Genomic DNA, 18,190 nt, shown 5'->3' on the forward strand with positions numbered 1-18,190 from the left:
TATTTTTCTCACATATTCAGACATACATATTTAATAATAAAAATTGTACATATAAAATAACAAATATATCTCAAAGATTCATTAATAAAATAAAAGATAAAGATTGGGTTCATTAAATTAAGCCATGCTTTGCATCTTGAGACCATTTAATGCTCAGTAAATACTAAAACAAATGATGGGAAGATGCCTAGATGGATAAAACTATTGGCACATGAGCATAGGTACCAGAAACTATATCCCCAAAACACATAGAAAAGCTAATTTGGCCTAGAAACAACCTGTAATCACTAAGGAAGCAGAGGCAGGAAGTACCAGTGGCAAGATAACAAGATACATTAGTAAGAATGAGCAAGCTCCAGGTTTAACAAGAGACTGCTTATATTAATAGAATTTGGTGTGCTCGAGGAAGTAACTCAAGATCAACTTTGGGTCTCTATATGCATTCATACATATATTTGCACTCATGGACTCTCAAACAGGTGTGCATGTACATGAAGTCATCACACACCTACAGGTACAGAAAAAAGCCAAAAAGCAATATTTATGAAACCAGGGCATACATAATTTCTGACCACCCCTAAAGTAGCAGTTCATATTTAAATATCATTTAAATGGTAAAACAACATGTATGTAAGAGTATAGAAGCAAAATATGTTTTGTTTTGAGATATGAAAAAATTATAAAAGATAAGTAATTATAATAAATTAAATAATCATTGTTTTTTAATTTTAATTAAATACCTTGTTGAAATGTGATAGAGAGATAGCTGACTATCAGTCATAGCTTTGTGGTGAGATTATTTTACAAAATTAAGATATACAATCATAACTTGTTCCTTAATGGAGTGAAAGGGCATCACCCCCTGCCTGCCAAGAATACCACCTCTTCTTTATGCCCAAAGTGAAATGTCTTCATTTGAAACTTTATAGATACGTTTCCAAATTTTTAATTTTTGTAAATAGAATCACAGAATGCCTGACTTTATTTGCTCTGTGAAAATCATGTTGTAACCTTTTCAGTACTAGTTACTTCAGAACTGGGGAGAAGGCTCACACGAGTGTGATGAACAGCGTTACAGTTGCTGGCACCCATGCAAAAGTTGTAAAATTTAGCTTGAGTAACTGTAATCCCAGGGGACACAGGAAGTGCAGCCTGGAGAAGTCCCTCAAGCATGCACACCAGTCAGGTAACCTCGCACACCCAGTGATGAATCATAAAGAAACTCTGTGTTGTAAGAAGAAAGCTGAGGACTAACATCTAGGGTTGCCTTCTGACCTCTGCACACATCTGTGGCATACACATGCCCACGTTCACAAACATGGTTGTAAGGTGAACATGAAAATATGCATACAGTGCACACAAACATAAATTTTAAAACATACTTCATAATCCTTACACAATGAGAGTCCATTTCCACAACTTAATTTTCCCACCAATGATAGATAACAAGGTTATAACCTACCATACTTCTTTTGAAATGTACTTAATCTGGTAGTTGTTGAAAAATTCAGTGGAAGTAGTAATAAATGCTGAATCATACAAGCAAAATATTTAAACTTTTTTCTATTTGTCTTATAAATAAAACCATTTATAGCATCATACTTCTTGTAGAGAGTGGGGCCTCTTGTTCTGGCCGCCCGGTTAGCTCACACTGGAAATAATCACACAGATATTATATTAATTGAATCACTGCCTGGCCCGTTATCTCTAGCCTCTTATTGGCTAACTCTCACATCTTGATTTAACCAATTTCTAATAATCTGTATATTACTATGAGGTCGTGGCTTACCGGGAAAGATTCAGCACGTCTGACCTGGTGTCTCCATGGTGGCTCACTCTCTGATTCTGCTTCCTTCCTCCCAGAACTCAGTTCTGTCTTCTCTACCTACCTAAGTTCTGCCCTATCAGACAAAGCAGTTTCTTTATTGATTAACCAATGAGAGCAACACATAAACAGAAGGACCTCCTACACCAATACTATTATTCAAATTCCATATATATCCCGTGCTTCATCTACGTGAACTCACCAGCAGGAATACTGAGCTACATACATACATTTAATAAATTAACTGTTCAACTTTTGAAATAAGGCTGGACTCTTCATGTATGCTGCAGAGATCGGTGCTAATCCATATTTTTACTGATAAAACCTTAACGGCCACCTTTCACCTTTCATTAATTCTAGATGTTAGTTTGACAGAATCACATTTTGGTTTTATTTTGTGTTTGCAAGCAAATAATACTGGACTATTTTCATAAATTTCCTCTTCTCGTGGATGTCTATCTGAAACAACTTCTCAAGACTAACTTTTTTCTGTACCTTTACATTATGCAATTCAGTTAACTTAATGATTACTTTTTCTTTTTTGTTGTAGTCACCTTTCCTTTGTCCCTAGCTTACTGGGTACATTCCGGGAAATAACCAGTTTGTTATCTGCAGTATCTTTGTTGTGATAATAATGTGATTTTATTTATTCTTCCTTTTTGGCTATTAACTTGAAAACTAAGAGATACATCTTATCTTTGGATTTCCTTCCAAAATAGTTCACATCCATTTTTGGCTGTGTGTAATGAGTTTTAATATATCATAGTTTTCTTCTCAGTTGGGTCAAAACGTCTTCTCTCTACAGTGATTCATTTTTCACATTGTCTTATTAGTTATTTGGAAATGTGTTGCTTCATATCTAAGCTATTGCTGATTTCTTTTTTTTTCTTTTACTGACTCCTCCCCTTGTAAAGTAAGACAAAAGGCATGCCTTAAAAAACGTCAATACTTTGAAAGTTGTTGATATTTGCTTTATAAACTAGTTTATGGGCGATTGTAAAAAACATTACTCATGCCTAAACTCAGGACTCACCTGCCTCTGTGTCCTTAGAGTTGAAATTAAAGTGTAACCTGGTCCATGTAACAAGTTTCACAAAGCCCAGTACTACAGGGTGAAACCTTGTATCAAAAAAGTTACATATGTTATCAATAATGTATTTATGCTTTCTAAAATTATTCTGATAAGGACAAGTGTAACATTTGAATAGATAACATAGATACTCATTAATTTCATATTATTCTGTATTAATTCATCTACTTCACATTTTTCTTTCTGTTGTTTTGTAATAATTGCTTATACTTTATTTCATAGACATAAATTCAATTGCTGTTTTTCCATAAATCATAGAGTCTTCAGTAACCAGCCTACCCTTAGAAACACTGCATATTTTTACCATCTGTAGTAATTACATTGCATTATGTTGCTGGAAACATAGTTTAAAATTAGTTAAAATTTGTATTGGTTATCTCAGAAAACATTATATCTGAATCTTATAAAGTATGTTTTAGTCAAGAGCCACATTAAACTTTACACTTTTGTATGTTTTTCTTTTCATTGTGGTTGTATCAAAATGTATTTTCTGAGATTATGTAAGTCTAGATGCAAAAATAGCGACCTATCCTGAGTACCTGGACCCGAGGGGCTGGTGCTGGGAGATGGGTCTGGGCCAATCTGTTCAGGCAGGTAATCTCAACGGTGTCCTCTTTGCTTAGGTTTTTATGCCAGGTAAATTTCTCAGTGTCTCTCGGCAGACTCAGGGTTTAGGCTTGTTGGATGCTATAGACAAAGTACATTGAAAAGAAAACGGCCCAGAGTCTTTATGACATTTTAGGTCGAATGCTCACCACCAGCTAATCAAACTGATGTTTCTAGTGACTGAATTCACAGCTTGTTCCAACGGCTCTGAAATCAACTCCGGATGTAATCAGTTATGACAGGAAGCAGCATCACCTCCTACAGCCTTGTTCTCAGGACTACACATGCAGCATGTGCCTTGGTTCAGCGTCTTATAAAAAGTTCTTCATAAAGGGCAAATAGAGATTTAATTTTTCCTATTAGAGGTTAGTTTAAAAATAAGTAACACTATATAGACTGACCAGGTTGCAATAGTGCATTTAGGAATATATCTACATACACACACACACACATATATATGTATATACATACATGTATATAAAAACAATTAATGAAAAATGATGCCATAAATTTGAAACAGAGCAAGGAAGAGTATATGGGGCAGCTTGGAGAGAGGAAATGGAGGTGGTGATTCAATTATATTATAATTTCAAGATATAAAAAAATAAATTTTAAAAAGAAAAATGTTATTAAATTTAGGAATGTTTTCATCTTTGTTAAGGACTAGACTATGTCAATTTTGATCACCACTGAATGCTCTTCAATTTTGATATGCTCATCTATTTGTGCTGGGAAACATCATTAGATGATGAATTATTAACTCATAAAAAGTAAATTATTTCCATAGCCCACAATAAACTTTCCATGATTTCACATAGTATGAAGTGACATCAATTCACAAAGTATGACATCAATGAATGTGATCTGCCTCAATATATTCAGTATTTTCTACACTCTGTTCTTCACTGAGGTATTCCAATTTAGTTATCATATATCTTGTAATTAGTTAAGGGACTAGAAAATTAAATTGGCTGAATAAACACTGTGATATATGCATTGTAGATTCAAGAGTAGTAATGATTGAGACCGGCATATTCAGAGAACATTTCTTGTTCTACGTATGTGAGAAAGAACTAGATACAGAACTATCAGAAATAACACATTTTGATAAAACATCAACATAATTTTTTTTCTAGGCCAAACTCAAACAAGTAATAGTTGAAATTTAAATTTGATCCATATAACCAGAGAATTTTTATACTTAGTCTTTATGGGACAAACATTTCAGAGAAAACAGATAACAAATAAAATTCTAATTAAAATATTTGCTCTTTGGAATCATTGTTACAGTAACTTACCATCTGTAACTTTTCTTTAGAGTCAATTTTATTTCCATTGTCCTCTATTAAAATTTATAAGCTGTTCTCATTTTCCTCAGCCTTAGAAAAATCTCACCAGATTAGTAAATGCTAACAAACACAAGTGACACTTTATCAGGAGTGGCTGATGAGCCTTACGGTTATTTGTGCAAATGTTTAGTCATATGTACGTGTTAAATACAAGTCTTGGGCACAAGAAAAACAGTAAAGTAGAAGAATTTACCATCATCATTTTATTCACCTATTTTTCTGGACTGGAAACACTCAGTTCTCAGTTACTGTTTTTCTTTGAGGCTCTCTCTCTCTAAATTAGCTTTAAGGCCAAGCTGAGGTTAGGTAGCCTGGAAGGCAATCTTAGTGTAACTGATGTAATTAGGTAACTCTCTGATACTGGTTACTATGTAAGGAAATTTTGAAAACTGTCTTACCACTTCAGTACTTTTAATGTTCTTTATAACAATTCTACATACATAAATTTGTAAGGACACTTAAATTGGGCTGTGAATATTAAGGTTTTATACAGTTCCAGGAACAAAAATGTTCTGTGAATGCAACCTGCTCTGTAGTTACAGTGTTGAACTACATTAACAGTTTCAACTGTGCAACTGCTCAAGTCAAAGTGGGTGCACTATCCTATCAGACAAATGACCTTGGCGGGTCTCATTAGTTCTAACAGTGGCTATGTTTCTTACAGGCTGGTGACTACAATGATCCAGCATTTCTCCTTCCCTTTACTCCTCCCCAACCTGAATTTTCTACCTTCTCCTCCTTCCTCTTACACCAATGACCATGATAGTGATGATGATATATAATCTTGGAGTGTCTTCCTTGCAGGATTACATCTCATTACACCTTTGCATGTGATCTTTCTGTCAAACTAATTTAGGTTTGCTTCATGATAGATTTCCCCATTGTCTCTTATTCATTTTTGGGTGGAGCAGGGCTATCTGAGTACAGTTGATTAAGAGACAAAGTTGACATCACCTGAGACGTATTAGCTGTAGAAACAAGCAGAGGAGAACTGTTCTCCAGTAACAGGGAATTTGAGGGAAAATTTATTTCATTTGTTAATAAGGCTCTCAAAAGATATTTATTCATAATTTATTTAGTAGTTTAATTGTTGCTATTGAACAAGGTGAAGCTGCACATGCTTTTCAACACACGTGTTGCGAATTCAAGTGCAACTTTAGTTCCCCATCCAGCTTCTTCAATGAAGCCAAGGATTCAGGCCGTGTTGTTGGTTCTGATTCTAGCTTTTCCACAGTGGAGTCCTAGCCCTTGTGAAAGACAAGTGAATCCAGAGTGCTTCAATAAAAGCCCAGGGTCAAAAGTTAGATGGGATAATTTAAGGTAAGAAAAGCTTGCTAGCAACAAGCCAAGCTAAGGCCAGGTGATTATGATAAAAAATAAGACTCCGTGTATGTGGTTTTATTGGGAGCTGGGTGGCAGGTCCCACAAAGAGTAAAGAGATGAGAGAAAAAAACAATAAAAACAACCAACAAGAGCTTTGTCCCATTTTTATGTGTTCCCTTTTGTTCACCCTAGATGGCATTTCTAAGTACAAAGTTCATTTTTTTAACTCTATCTTTGAAAGATACACAAAATATGATCACAGTATAACCATCCTACCGCTATTGCTAGTTCCCAAGCCACTCTCATCTCTAATCTACACATGTTTAATTATATGATTACTTTCTGCTGAATTTTTCTTTATACACTAAATTTCAAAATGGGAGCCTTAATGATCATGTTTTAAAAAGTAAGCTGTTAGTCCAGAAAACACATAAAATTTTTCTGGTAGTCCAGTCTTCAACCCTGGAGATAACTCAAGAAGCACTCAAGATTTAAACGGGAAGGTTGAAAATAAAAGGTGCCCTAATTAGGAACTCAAGACTGTAAGAAAACAAGACTACAGGGAGTCTTACTTAGGAGCATACCATAAAGGTCCTGCCTGGGATTTCCTTTAAAATGGCAGCCTTTACAAGATGATTTCTCCCAGAAATCTGCTAGGATTCCTCTCTCGCAGTACAAAGAAGACACCACTCTCCTCCACGGTTACGACCGTCCTCTCCATAGGACACACCAGCTGGCTAGTGTGCTTCTTGAAATAGGAACTTGATAGAGTATAAACACCTGGACAGTGAGATCTCCTGGATGGTGCTAACTGGGCACTACTATCCTACCTCCACTGTGCAAATGGGAAAAGGAGGTGACAAGGATCTAATGTTGGAATACTGCCTAAATAGACTAGAATTGCTGAGCCCAAATAAATGACCTTCTAGTATGAAAAAAATTTTATTAAAAAATGGCATGTGACTATACACCGATCAGAATGACTAAAATGAAAATAGCAATACCAAAGGCTTTGGAGAAATGCCGCTATTCATGTGTTTACAGTGCAGATGTAAAATGGTACAGCCCCTCTGGTAATAGTTTGACAGGTTTTTACACATTTAACCACATGGCCAAGCAACTGTACTCTTGGGCCTTTATCCCAGAGAAATGAAAACACATGTTCATACATATATTTGTACATAAATTCTCACAGCTGCTGTATTTTTAGAACCCAAAATTAGAAACCATAAAGGAATGTTACTGCGAGCAAGTGTTAAAAAATAGAAACGTGGAGTGGGCCAAACCATCCACTGCTACTCTTCTAGAAAGAAACATACAAGTAAAAAAGAAAAAAAAACAAATGTAGTATACACAAGTGCAGCACAACTTTACATGGTTAAAGTGATACTCCACAATATAAACAAATGTAACACATATTAACATAGTTAAATATGCCAAAACCGACCACCTTATCAAAGTCCCTCCCTATTAATTTCTGTGCATCCCTCTATCCATTTTCCAGATGCCCTCAGACTTTCTAAGATTGCTCTCTGTCAACTAGTTGCTCTCTGCTTCCTGACTAAAGGTTAGTTTTATTTAATTAGTGCAAACACAAACTTGGGGTTCACAGTGTAACTGGATATCTTGCAACAGTAACCCATAAACATTTGCTCTCAATTAACAGCCCAAGTAAGTACATTGGTCATCTCTGCTCACCTGTTCACAGGAGCAAAGCACAAGGCTCTTCACTATTGCTCAACCCTGTTTTCTCTGAGTGGAAATTTCTTCACTTATGTTTTCATGTAACTTACCCTCTTCATATTGAAATATTTGTTCCAATGTCATCTTTCAGAGACCTATGTTAATTTTTCCCTATCCATCAATATTCCTTGTGGATGTGAATGTTTCACCAAAGGTAAAAAGCAAATTGAAACCTGTATATGACTGCTGAAGTCCAGCTTCAGCAAGGTTCAGGGCCCAAAGAGGAGGTGTGGAGTCAGTGGGGGAAGAAATGGACAAGGGATGGATACCCATCTGAGAGTTCAGCAGCCCTTACTTTCTCAATCAGAGATACCTTATTTATATAGCATATTGACCTCCTGAGTCATTTGGCAAGCATCAGAGCCACGAATTCCTTTTTCATTTCTCCATTAAATGTCAAGGTTGAAAAAAACCAAAATACTTTGTATATTCTTATCTGAAACAACATCTACAAACATCTTTTGTCAGATGAGGAAATTACACATTTTCTCAGGGATCTACAAAGCACAGGATCTTCTATATTTACAGCCTGTGTCTGGGTTGGCTGTTCATTTAGTTATGTTAGACAGTCTGGAATTTTTTTTATTTTAGTCAAGTTATGTGTAGAATCATTCGATGTTTTCTAAAATGCAAGCTTTACAAAATACCTCATAATAAACTTTTAACTGGATGGAGCATATTTCACCATCAGATGTAGCCTCTCTTTTACTTTATAAAATGATGAAGAATTTGATTTGTGTAGTTTTTTTAACCACCTTCAAGTATTAGGAAAGAAAGACAGAGAGATGGAATTTTAGTGTAGCAGTAGATAATAAGGTGGGGTATATCCGCAAAGTGAAATACTGAATATGTTAATAATTATTGAGGTTTCAAGTTTCATTATTTTTCTTACTGTAATGACAGTTTGACATTAAAAATTGTTTTCATACACACCATCTTTAATCATATTTTTCTCTATTCAATCCTTCTTTAGCTGTTTTTTTTTTTTTTTTTTTTTTTTTTTTTTGCACACTGATCATGACTTTATTTAAAACTCAGCAAGCAGGACTGCAGAAAAAACATCTGTGTGTCAGGTTCTACACGCTGCATCTTAGGACTTAGTTGGCAAAGACCACATTTAGCAAATCAACATTTTAGTCTTCCATGTATAAGCCGGATACACACTAAACTGTAGAAAAGAAAAATAGGTTTCTATTATTTGAATAATACCAGTTTAAATATAAGATTGTAAAAAAAATGCATAGATCGTCAATATAAGAACTGGCTGCCCTTCCACGGCATCCCTTTTCACTTCACACGCGCGTTATCGGTTATGCTGTAGGATTTAACGGTTACAGCACTAGAAGGCAACTATTTGGGAAGGAGGCAGAGAAAGGAAAAAGCAATGTATGTAAGGCATTTTTTTCCTTAGGGTACAATAAGAATAATAGTGTTTTAGGAAGACAAGAGAAGAATTACTCAAGGCTAGCCTGGGTCTCACTGGATAAAAACAATGGACTAAATACTGCGCTCCCGTGTGTGTGATTCTAATAGTCAATGCCCTGGTCATCGCCATACTGGTATTCTCTGGGGTAGTCATCGGGGTACTTGCCATGATACTCGTCAGGGTACTCCGCCTGGTAATCACTATCACTGATTTCTGACCCATTTGTTCCTGGGCCTGGCTTCCGTTGTGAATGACGGGTTCTGTAGGGGCGGCACAGTACTTGGGGTTGTACACTTGCCGCCCGAAGCCCATACACCCTCATTCCTTTCTGTAGCGGGATGGTCGAGCTGTCCACTGGCTGTAATGTTAGCTTCTGGTCGTAGATGTCTCTTCTGGTACCCGGTGCTAACATCCCAGCCTGGCTGGCTCCTTTGTTGGTACCCATCTACAGACTAATCGTGGTCTGGTCAAAGGGTTTGTCGGTCTGCATCTTGGGGTCATAAAGATGCCGCCTGGTCCCGTAGGCTGTCATACCCGCCTGGATGGCACATTTGTTGGTTCCCATCTGTAAGCCAATTACACTTTGGTCGGCCTTTAATTTGCCTTCATCAAAACGTCTTGCTTGTTTTTCTGCATACTTGACTCCGATGTCTATGGTTGTGTAGAAGCCTTTTGTTTTTGCCAGACCTGCTAGGGCCACCAGTGTAGTCTGAACCTGGGTCATGTTGCCATTCTCAAAAAGATCATTTGCTTCAAATATGTCACGGGGCTTCATACCGTAAGCCTGAATGGCTTTGATGAAGTTGCCCATATTCTCCAATTGAGGCCAGTTTAGTGAGGATTCATTGACTTTCTTCACAGAGCCTGGCTGTAGCTTGTTTTTGAGTTCGCAGAGAATGATGCCGTCCTTCAGGCCCAGCTGGAAGTTGGTGCCGATGCCCATGCCTGTCACCTCTTCTATCCAGTTGCGCAGCCCTTCCTCCGCTTGCTGGTCATACTTGGATGCGATCTTGTTCTTGACCTCGGCAGAGAGCCCGTAGGAAGGGCCCTTGTTGAAGTGGTCATGGAGGTTCCAACGACGGGAAGCGGCTGCGCTCGGGCTCAGGGGGTCTGTCGCCCTCGGTGTCCCTACTTCTCGTCCCAGCGGCGGCCGCGCGGGAGATGCTTGAGCTCGCTCCTCTGTGCGGCGCGAGAGACTCTGGGGCGCGGCTGGGGCACGCGGGCGATGCTTCGAGGGTTCGGTCGGACTCGGGTCCCGCGGAGGCTCAGGGTCACTCTAGAGTCAGCTGTTTGTTTTTCTAAATGTTACGTTTACTTAATGCCAAGTCTCAAATCCACTCTTTCCATGAGCTTATGTTATTTTTTCCTGTCATCCATAGAACCATCTCTCTATTATATGTATTTTCACATGTACTTCTATTCTACTTGTTTCAGTCTACATTGGTACACATATGTGTATTTATATGTATGTATAACATTTATCATCTATTTATACATCTCTGTATATAAACATCATCTATTAATATCATTACATTATTATCTATCCATCTCTCTATCATCATCTATCTACCTATGTATCTGAATCTCTCCATCTATCTCTACCCATTCATCCATCCACCTACCTATCTATCTATCTATCTATCTATCTATCTATCTATCTATCTATCTATCATCTATCTATCTATCTATCTATTTATCATCTATCATCTGTCTATCTATCTATCTATTTATCATCTATCTATCATCATCTATCTATCTATCCATCTATCTATCTATCTATCTATCTATCTATCTACTATCTATCATCTATCTATCTATCTCTATCTATCTATCTATCTATCTATCTATCTATCATCTATCTATCTATCTATCTATCTATCTTCATCATCATCATCATCATCATCATCTAATATATTTATTCACCTGTCATCTATCATCCATCTTATATTGCTGTACTTTATGAATTATTGATTTAAAGCGTGGTATTTGCCCACATATAAAATGTAATTAAGGCAAGTACAAATGTACAAATAGAGCAGTGGGATAAATGATCAGTTCTCTCTCAGGTTTTATCAGTAGTTACAGCTTCAAATTTTAGGAGATATCATAATGTATGTAATTTGTGTCTCAAATGCTACTTAATTAATTTATATGTTTCGTTTAGTAAGAGTAGAAACTAAAATTATTTCCAAACTGCCTTTTAGGTTAAATCCCAGCTGCTCTTAGCAGAGAAGCTGTCTATTCCAGGGCCTTTGGATGGCAAAGGCATTGCTAGAGACATGCTGTTTGGAGACAATTTTACTTGGCTTGAGGTCACTAATGTTCACTTGAGGTAGCATTCAACTTCTCTAGTTTTGTTAATGTAGGAAGTCACATCTTTCTGGTGCATTCTGTTAGGTGCTGTGTCAAATTCTAATGGCCAACCTTGTTTCTATTTCATGAGTTCACGTGGGAGAAGAGATATGTCCTGGTATTGTTGTTTTTTTAGTTCTAAGATCTGAAAACCACTTGATTCCCTTCATCTCTTTCTTATTGATTTTTAATGAGTGCTACATTTTTCTCTGCTCCCCTCCCTGACTTCATCCCTTTAGAGATACCTCTTCCTGAATCATGGATTTTCCCATGAATTATAATTATGTTTGGCAGACTGAATAGTAATAAATATATACAGACCAGCTCATCTGGCCACAAAATCTATTTTCATTATAAGATTTGTATAAAGAAAAGGAAAGTGAAAAGAAATGTATTGTTGTGAATGAATACTTTGTTTTGGTTGTTGGAAGATAGTGAACCTCGGGCTGTTACACAAAACAATAAACACAATGCATATAATAATCACAGCTTCCCCTTTGGATTGGAAAGACATCGCTCAAGATATGCTATCTGGAGGCATTTTTGCTTGCCTTGAGCTTTCTAATATTCACTTGAGGAATATCTCAACTAAAAAAAATCATATTCCAACTCAAAAAAAAGATCAGTCAAGTGAGAATTGACTAGTGTACTTCTGTTGGGTGCTCACAGAAAGACTATGATAATAGTCATCCTTCTATTATGCCAATGTGGCACAAGATTTGAGAGGCTACTTAAAGTCCTCTGAATTGAGCATGGATGAATGCCCTGCTATATGTAGCTCTCCAGACTGTCCAAGAGAGTTTCTGATTACTGACTTAACGAAGAAAGATACATCAGTGGTTATTCACTTCTCTGTTGTAGCTGTTAATTCATCTGATTTGGTGAATGAGTGTGTGTGTGTGTGTGTATGTGTGTGTGTGTGTATGTGTGTATGTGTGAGTGTGTATCTTTATCCCTTGTAAAAAGAATGTGAAATGATAACAGGGATGGAGAAAGTATAATAAAGACAGTTGACTGCAAAATTCATGTTTTATATGGATGCCCAAGATAATTACCAATTATTCTGTTCTAGTTTACATTGCCTTTAAAATTTTGTTTCCTGGTAGAAAACTATATGGGAATTCTATAAGATCTCTATTTATATTGCCACTTAGTTTAGTTTAATGTATATTAGGAAGATATCAAAAGTAATGTCCAGTTTGTATAAACTGACCCAACAGACTTTGAAAGTTTTTCAGGGTATAAAAAGAATCCACTAGAAATATACATTGAACTATTTGTAGTAAAATGTCCTAATATTTTTAAAGTTCAAATGTCCATAAGACATAGCGGTTATTTATATTGCAAATGGTTAGGTACTCAAAACATGTTGATGAATATGTTTAAAGACTGATAAAACTTATACATTAGTAGGGGATCCCCATATTCATAATTTTATTTACTTAGGAAGAACACAATAGTGTGTTCATAAAAATGGTGTAGTTCTGTTTTTGCCAAACTTTTTGGATGTTCTTAGATATCCATTTTGATAAAATTACTGTTTAAGTTCAAAATTGCATACAGTTTAAAATACTATCTATTTTGCATAGGAATTATTACTTGAAGTGAATGAAAACCTATAAAGTTGTCGCTCGTTCTGGTTGTAAAAACCAAGGATCAAGGAAATCTTGTTAAATATGCAAACACTGAGAAGATTAACACTCCAATGAGCTTTATGTAGAATAAGTTAATCAGTCTGTAGAATTAAATACAAATATACTTGTGATTTAAAATTCACAAATATAGAGAAAAAAGTCTTATACAAATTTTTAAAAAAGACTGTCACCCACTAACATGTAACTGTTGACAAACCTATTCCTCCCACTAGAGATTCAGGGATATACAAGGGAAACATCATTTTCAGCAATCATGCTTAAAAATGTCTTCCTACTGATACTTTTGCTTGGAATGCTCTCATGTAATTAAAGTGCATATAGAATATAGAAGGACATTTTCAAAACTATCTGAATAGCTATAACTACTAAGACAGATGACCATTTAGGTAAAATGGTAAAAAAATCGCAAAAAGTACTTTTTACGTTTTGTATATGTTTTTAGATCAGAGGGCATATGTAGGCACTTTTTTAAACCCAGTTTGTAATATGTAATAACTAGTGGTAGAGGCCCCATATCCTATGTAGGGTTTTGCAAAGCAAGATAGGAGCATGCAAACAGCATCTTTGGTGGCCTGAGAGCCTTTGACAATGTTTCCTAGGGAATAATTTCATCCCATATAACAGATGAACTCCAGCTCTCATACGTGCCCTCCAGAGAAGAATGTGGTGTCATTGTGCAATGTTCAGTTCTGTTCACGTCTTCAAGTTCGTGCATGATGTTCAATTAGTGGATATGCTCCGAGGATGCTCCGACAGAAAAGTAACACAAAAGCCAACCCTGGAGATGTGTCTTCTGTTTAGAGAGGAGCATTCGGGCTGTCACTTTTTTTCTGCACCCTGAACAACTAAGAGTTTCTGCACTCAGTGCAGTTCATTGCAAAGAATGCTGCTCTAGTTAAGTAGCATTTGTCTGTGTGTCTAAGTACAAATATTTAGAAAGCATCTTGCTTACATGTCTCTTCAACAAAACAACTGTAATGAGACTATAGTAAGTGTTCGTCTCCCGTGGGACTTAAGACCCTCTCAGTCATGTCTTTCTGCCCAAGATAAACAGTACTGGATCCAAGCTCCCTTTTGTTGAGCAGGACTCAAACCAACCAGAGAATGGTCTCTTATGACTATAGGAATTATGCCACTGTTGCACAAGTCAGCACATCTTGCTGAGCAGTTTAGCGTTGTAGTTTGGAGGATTCACAGCTGGCTAAGATGTTTGATGCTTTCTTCCCCCCAGCGCCCTGCACATCACATTTCAGTACTACAAAAGGTCCCTAACAGGGAGGGAGATTCTGACGCAGTAACACAGTGTATTCAGCAATAGTGTCTTCTAACATACTCCAATGAACAATCGAGAAGAACAATAAGAAGCAGCATTAGCTGGAAGGTGTTTGGTATCTTTCAAACCAACAGCCCATAGGAAGGTGTTCCACATTTGTCACTTGGATGTTTTCCTAGAAGTTATAGAGATCTATGCTTTTTAGTACAACATTATCTTGTTATGCATGGCATTTCCTTTCTTTTTAACCTACATATATATTTAATGAACTCATTAAACAGTAGGTTTCCATATGGCAGTTGCAGAATGGCTTTGTTTTGGTTGTACCTTGCCATCACTACCACAAAATTTGCTCCCTCCTTTCATACCACCTATGTTTGATTGTCCATGTTCCCTTCAGGCATTCTTTATCACAAGAGCCCTCTTCTATTTTCCTCATTTCCGCAAGTATTCCAAGTTAAGCATCAAATCTAAAGACTAGAATTGAGAGTCCACATATGAGAAAAAATATGAGATGTTTTCCTTCAGTCCTTAGAATACCTAACTCAGTGTAATTTTTCCAGTTCCACATGTTTGCTTGTAAATTTCATATATATACCCATAAGTGGTAGAACATGTTGTATGATAGCTCTATCTTTATCTTCTGATGAACTTTTACCCTAGTGAACATAGAGAATGCACAGGTTTTCACACAGAGGAACAGGCTCTATTGGATAATTTGAAATAGTCATACAGATGCCCTGGGTTAAACTCATCAGTCAAAACTAGGAGACATGAATGTGAGAAAGGAAAAAACTTCTAAGACAAGGGAAGGTTGACAAGGATAAGATGCGAATAAGACAGTATAGGAGATAGGAGTAGCCAGAGTGAATTATACACGTGTGAAATCATCAAAGAAGAAAATTAGTAACACATATACAGACTTACACATATCATTCATAAAACAGTGGTATGTGTACTCTCTCTCTCTCTCTCTCTTTCTCTCTCTCTCTCTCTCTCTCGGTTTGTGTGTGTGTGTGTGTGTGTGTGTGTGTGTGTGTGTATACAAACACCTCCCCCAGGCAACCATGAGGTTTCTGCTAGGTACTCTTACTAGTTTAGGTATATCATATAAAAAATGTAATCTTTTTAGGTGGCATTAGTTGTTCTCTAGTAGCTAGGACTTCTACCTGCCAACCTCTGGATACAAATAAACAAATATATAAAATGGGAGTATTTTAAATCAGGACTGATGCTACCCGACAGTAAACTATCGTACTAACAAACAACAATGAAAGTGGCCAGTATTGTCTGCCATATTCTTATCAAGGGCTTTTTGTTCAGAAATAAGATCACTCTAGAAATATGAAACTAATTTGTTTCTGGTAATGTTTAGATCATATGATAGTGAAGAAATATAATAATCTTTTATTTTCACTTTTCCACTGAAGAGATAGTCTTAGTATCTTTTATTTTAAAATATAATCATATTACTAAACCATCTTAATATCAACCATTGTTTTATATTCTGTAAAATAAAATTGTCAATAAAATTAATTTATATTTTGGCAACTATAATTTTAAATATAATAGTCTATTAAAGTTGCTATAAGAGCAGAATCCATTATTAAAGAGGCATTAAAAATGAACACATTAAAGAACTTTATCATTACTTAAGGTTTAAGAGAATAAAAATTTTCTGGATTTTTTTCCTAGTTTTCTCTCTTTCAGCGCTATAATATTGGGAAAGTATGTGTCACCAGAAACTCTGTGTCTGAAAGTATAAAGATATCCTTTCACATTTAACGCAATTGTGACAGCTGTCTGGCAATCATGAGGAATAATGATGTGGAAGAGTTTTAGAAATGATTTGTGCATCAGTGGATGTCATTCGTCACGTAGTGATCTCATTCCTGTTAAAATGACCATGAATCAATTTATTTTGCTTACAGTTATAGAGAGATACTCTTTTACTGAGGAAAACAATACACATTAGCTGGATCAAGCCAGAAAAGTATCTAGGTTAGTAAAGTATCAGACATAATCCACCTGACTGGGGATGCAAACTATCACTGTTGCAGCATGGATAATTATGAAAGAGCATCGGATATCTGATCAAAAATGTGCATGTGCACACATGTGTTTGAGTGTTTGCATGTGTGCAAGTTTATCATATTTAAAACTTGGAATGACTTCTGCAATAATTTATATATATATATTATAATATCTTATTTTTTTACTTTACTGTATTATCTGATGTTTATGCTCAAATTAGTTAACTTTTATTTGTTTCTTTAAAATTATTACACAGGGTCATGGGTTTCTCTGTAGCCTTTCCATACATTTTGTTTTGTTTATTTTTATCACATACTGTTTCCTGCCATGACTGTCTTTCTCCTGACAATCCTCCTAAATTGCCTTGTAATTGACTTCATACCATGTGTATTTTATTATCTCTCTCTTTTTTAATTAGTCTTCTCCTCTTTTAGCTCTGGTTCTCTCTCTCTCTCTCTCTCTCTCTCTCTCTCTCTCTCTCTCTCTCTCTCACACACACACACACACACACACAGTGTGTAATGTTTGAATTTTAGAATCTAAATATGAAAGACAACATGCAGCTCATGCAGTTATTTGTTTTACTGAGTTGGGATTAGTTTTCTTAACAATGATAGGTATACTTTCTTGTAAATGTTATAATTTCATTTTTCTCTATGGGTGAATAAAATGTCCTTGTTCATATTTAATGAATTTTCTTTGTGTTTGCATTAAATTAAAAAGCTTTTCTAAATGATAAAAGAAAAGAAATAACCCCAGAATGATGAGACAACCTATATAAAAGAAGAAAATTATTATCAATTATATGTCACATAAGAGGTATTATCAACTATATGACACATAGGAGGCTGATATGCAGAACTTTTAAATAGCAGTAAACATCACATAAACTGGTTTTTATTCCTTTATGAATGATGTATTAATAATCAGGGTTATAATTATATTGACTCAGATCTGGAATTTCTGAAGACAGTGTGGCCATTAAAACTTGCCACATTGCCCAAACCTATTATTGGTTCTCATCTCTCATTCTGAATCAAAATCTTTAAACTCTCTACACTTGCATCATTAATTGTGCTAATAATCTGCACATGTAATTTTTCCTTATTTTATTTTTTTATAATTAAACGAATGATAATTTTCTAAATGTTCTGTCTTTGATCAACATTTGTTCATTGAAGTATCTTTTTTTTAATTACTGAGTTGATTTTTTCATTCAGGTAGGAAACGCACCAGAATTCCATTTCCCTAGCATTAAGTTATCTAATTCCACATTGGTATGGATTCTCAAAATATCAGATCATATCCAAACAATGCTCTAGGAACCTTGTGCTTTACAACTCTTACAGATTTGAGAAGCATGACAGGAGCCTAAACTTGTTAGTTTCGACTTTACACTTTGTTTGTCTTTTTCCATGTTTCAAAACGGTGTGGTTTTATGGGGCATGGTTCTTATCCACAGCATCACATCATAGGCTCTTAGCATGACAAATTCCAGATTAGCTCCCTGAACC

At 35.9% G+C, this 18,190-nt stretch overlaps 1 pseudogene; it reads right to left on the minus strand.

Annotated features, from left to right (window-relative positions):
- Positions 1–9,171: 9,171 nt before the first annotated feature.
- LOC142847527 (calponin-3 pseudogene) lies at positions 9,172–10,631 on the minus strand (annotated as a pseudogene).
- Between the last annotated feature and the right edge of the window lie 7,559 nt (positions 10,632–18,190).

This window comes from Microtus pennsylvanicus, chromosome 4 (genome assembly GCF_037038515.1).
Source record: "Microtus pennsylvanicus isolate mMicPen1 chromosome 4, mMicPen1.hap1, whole genome shotgun sequence".
In the NCBI taxonomy this organism is placed as follows: Eukaryota; Metazoa; Chordata; class Mammalia; order Rodentia; family Cricetidae; genus Microtus; species Microtus pennsylvanicus.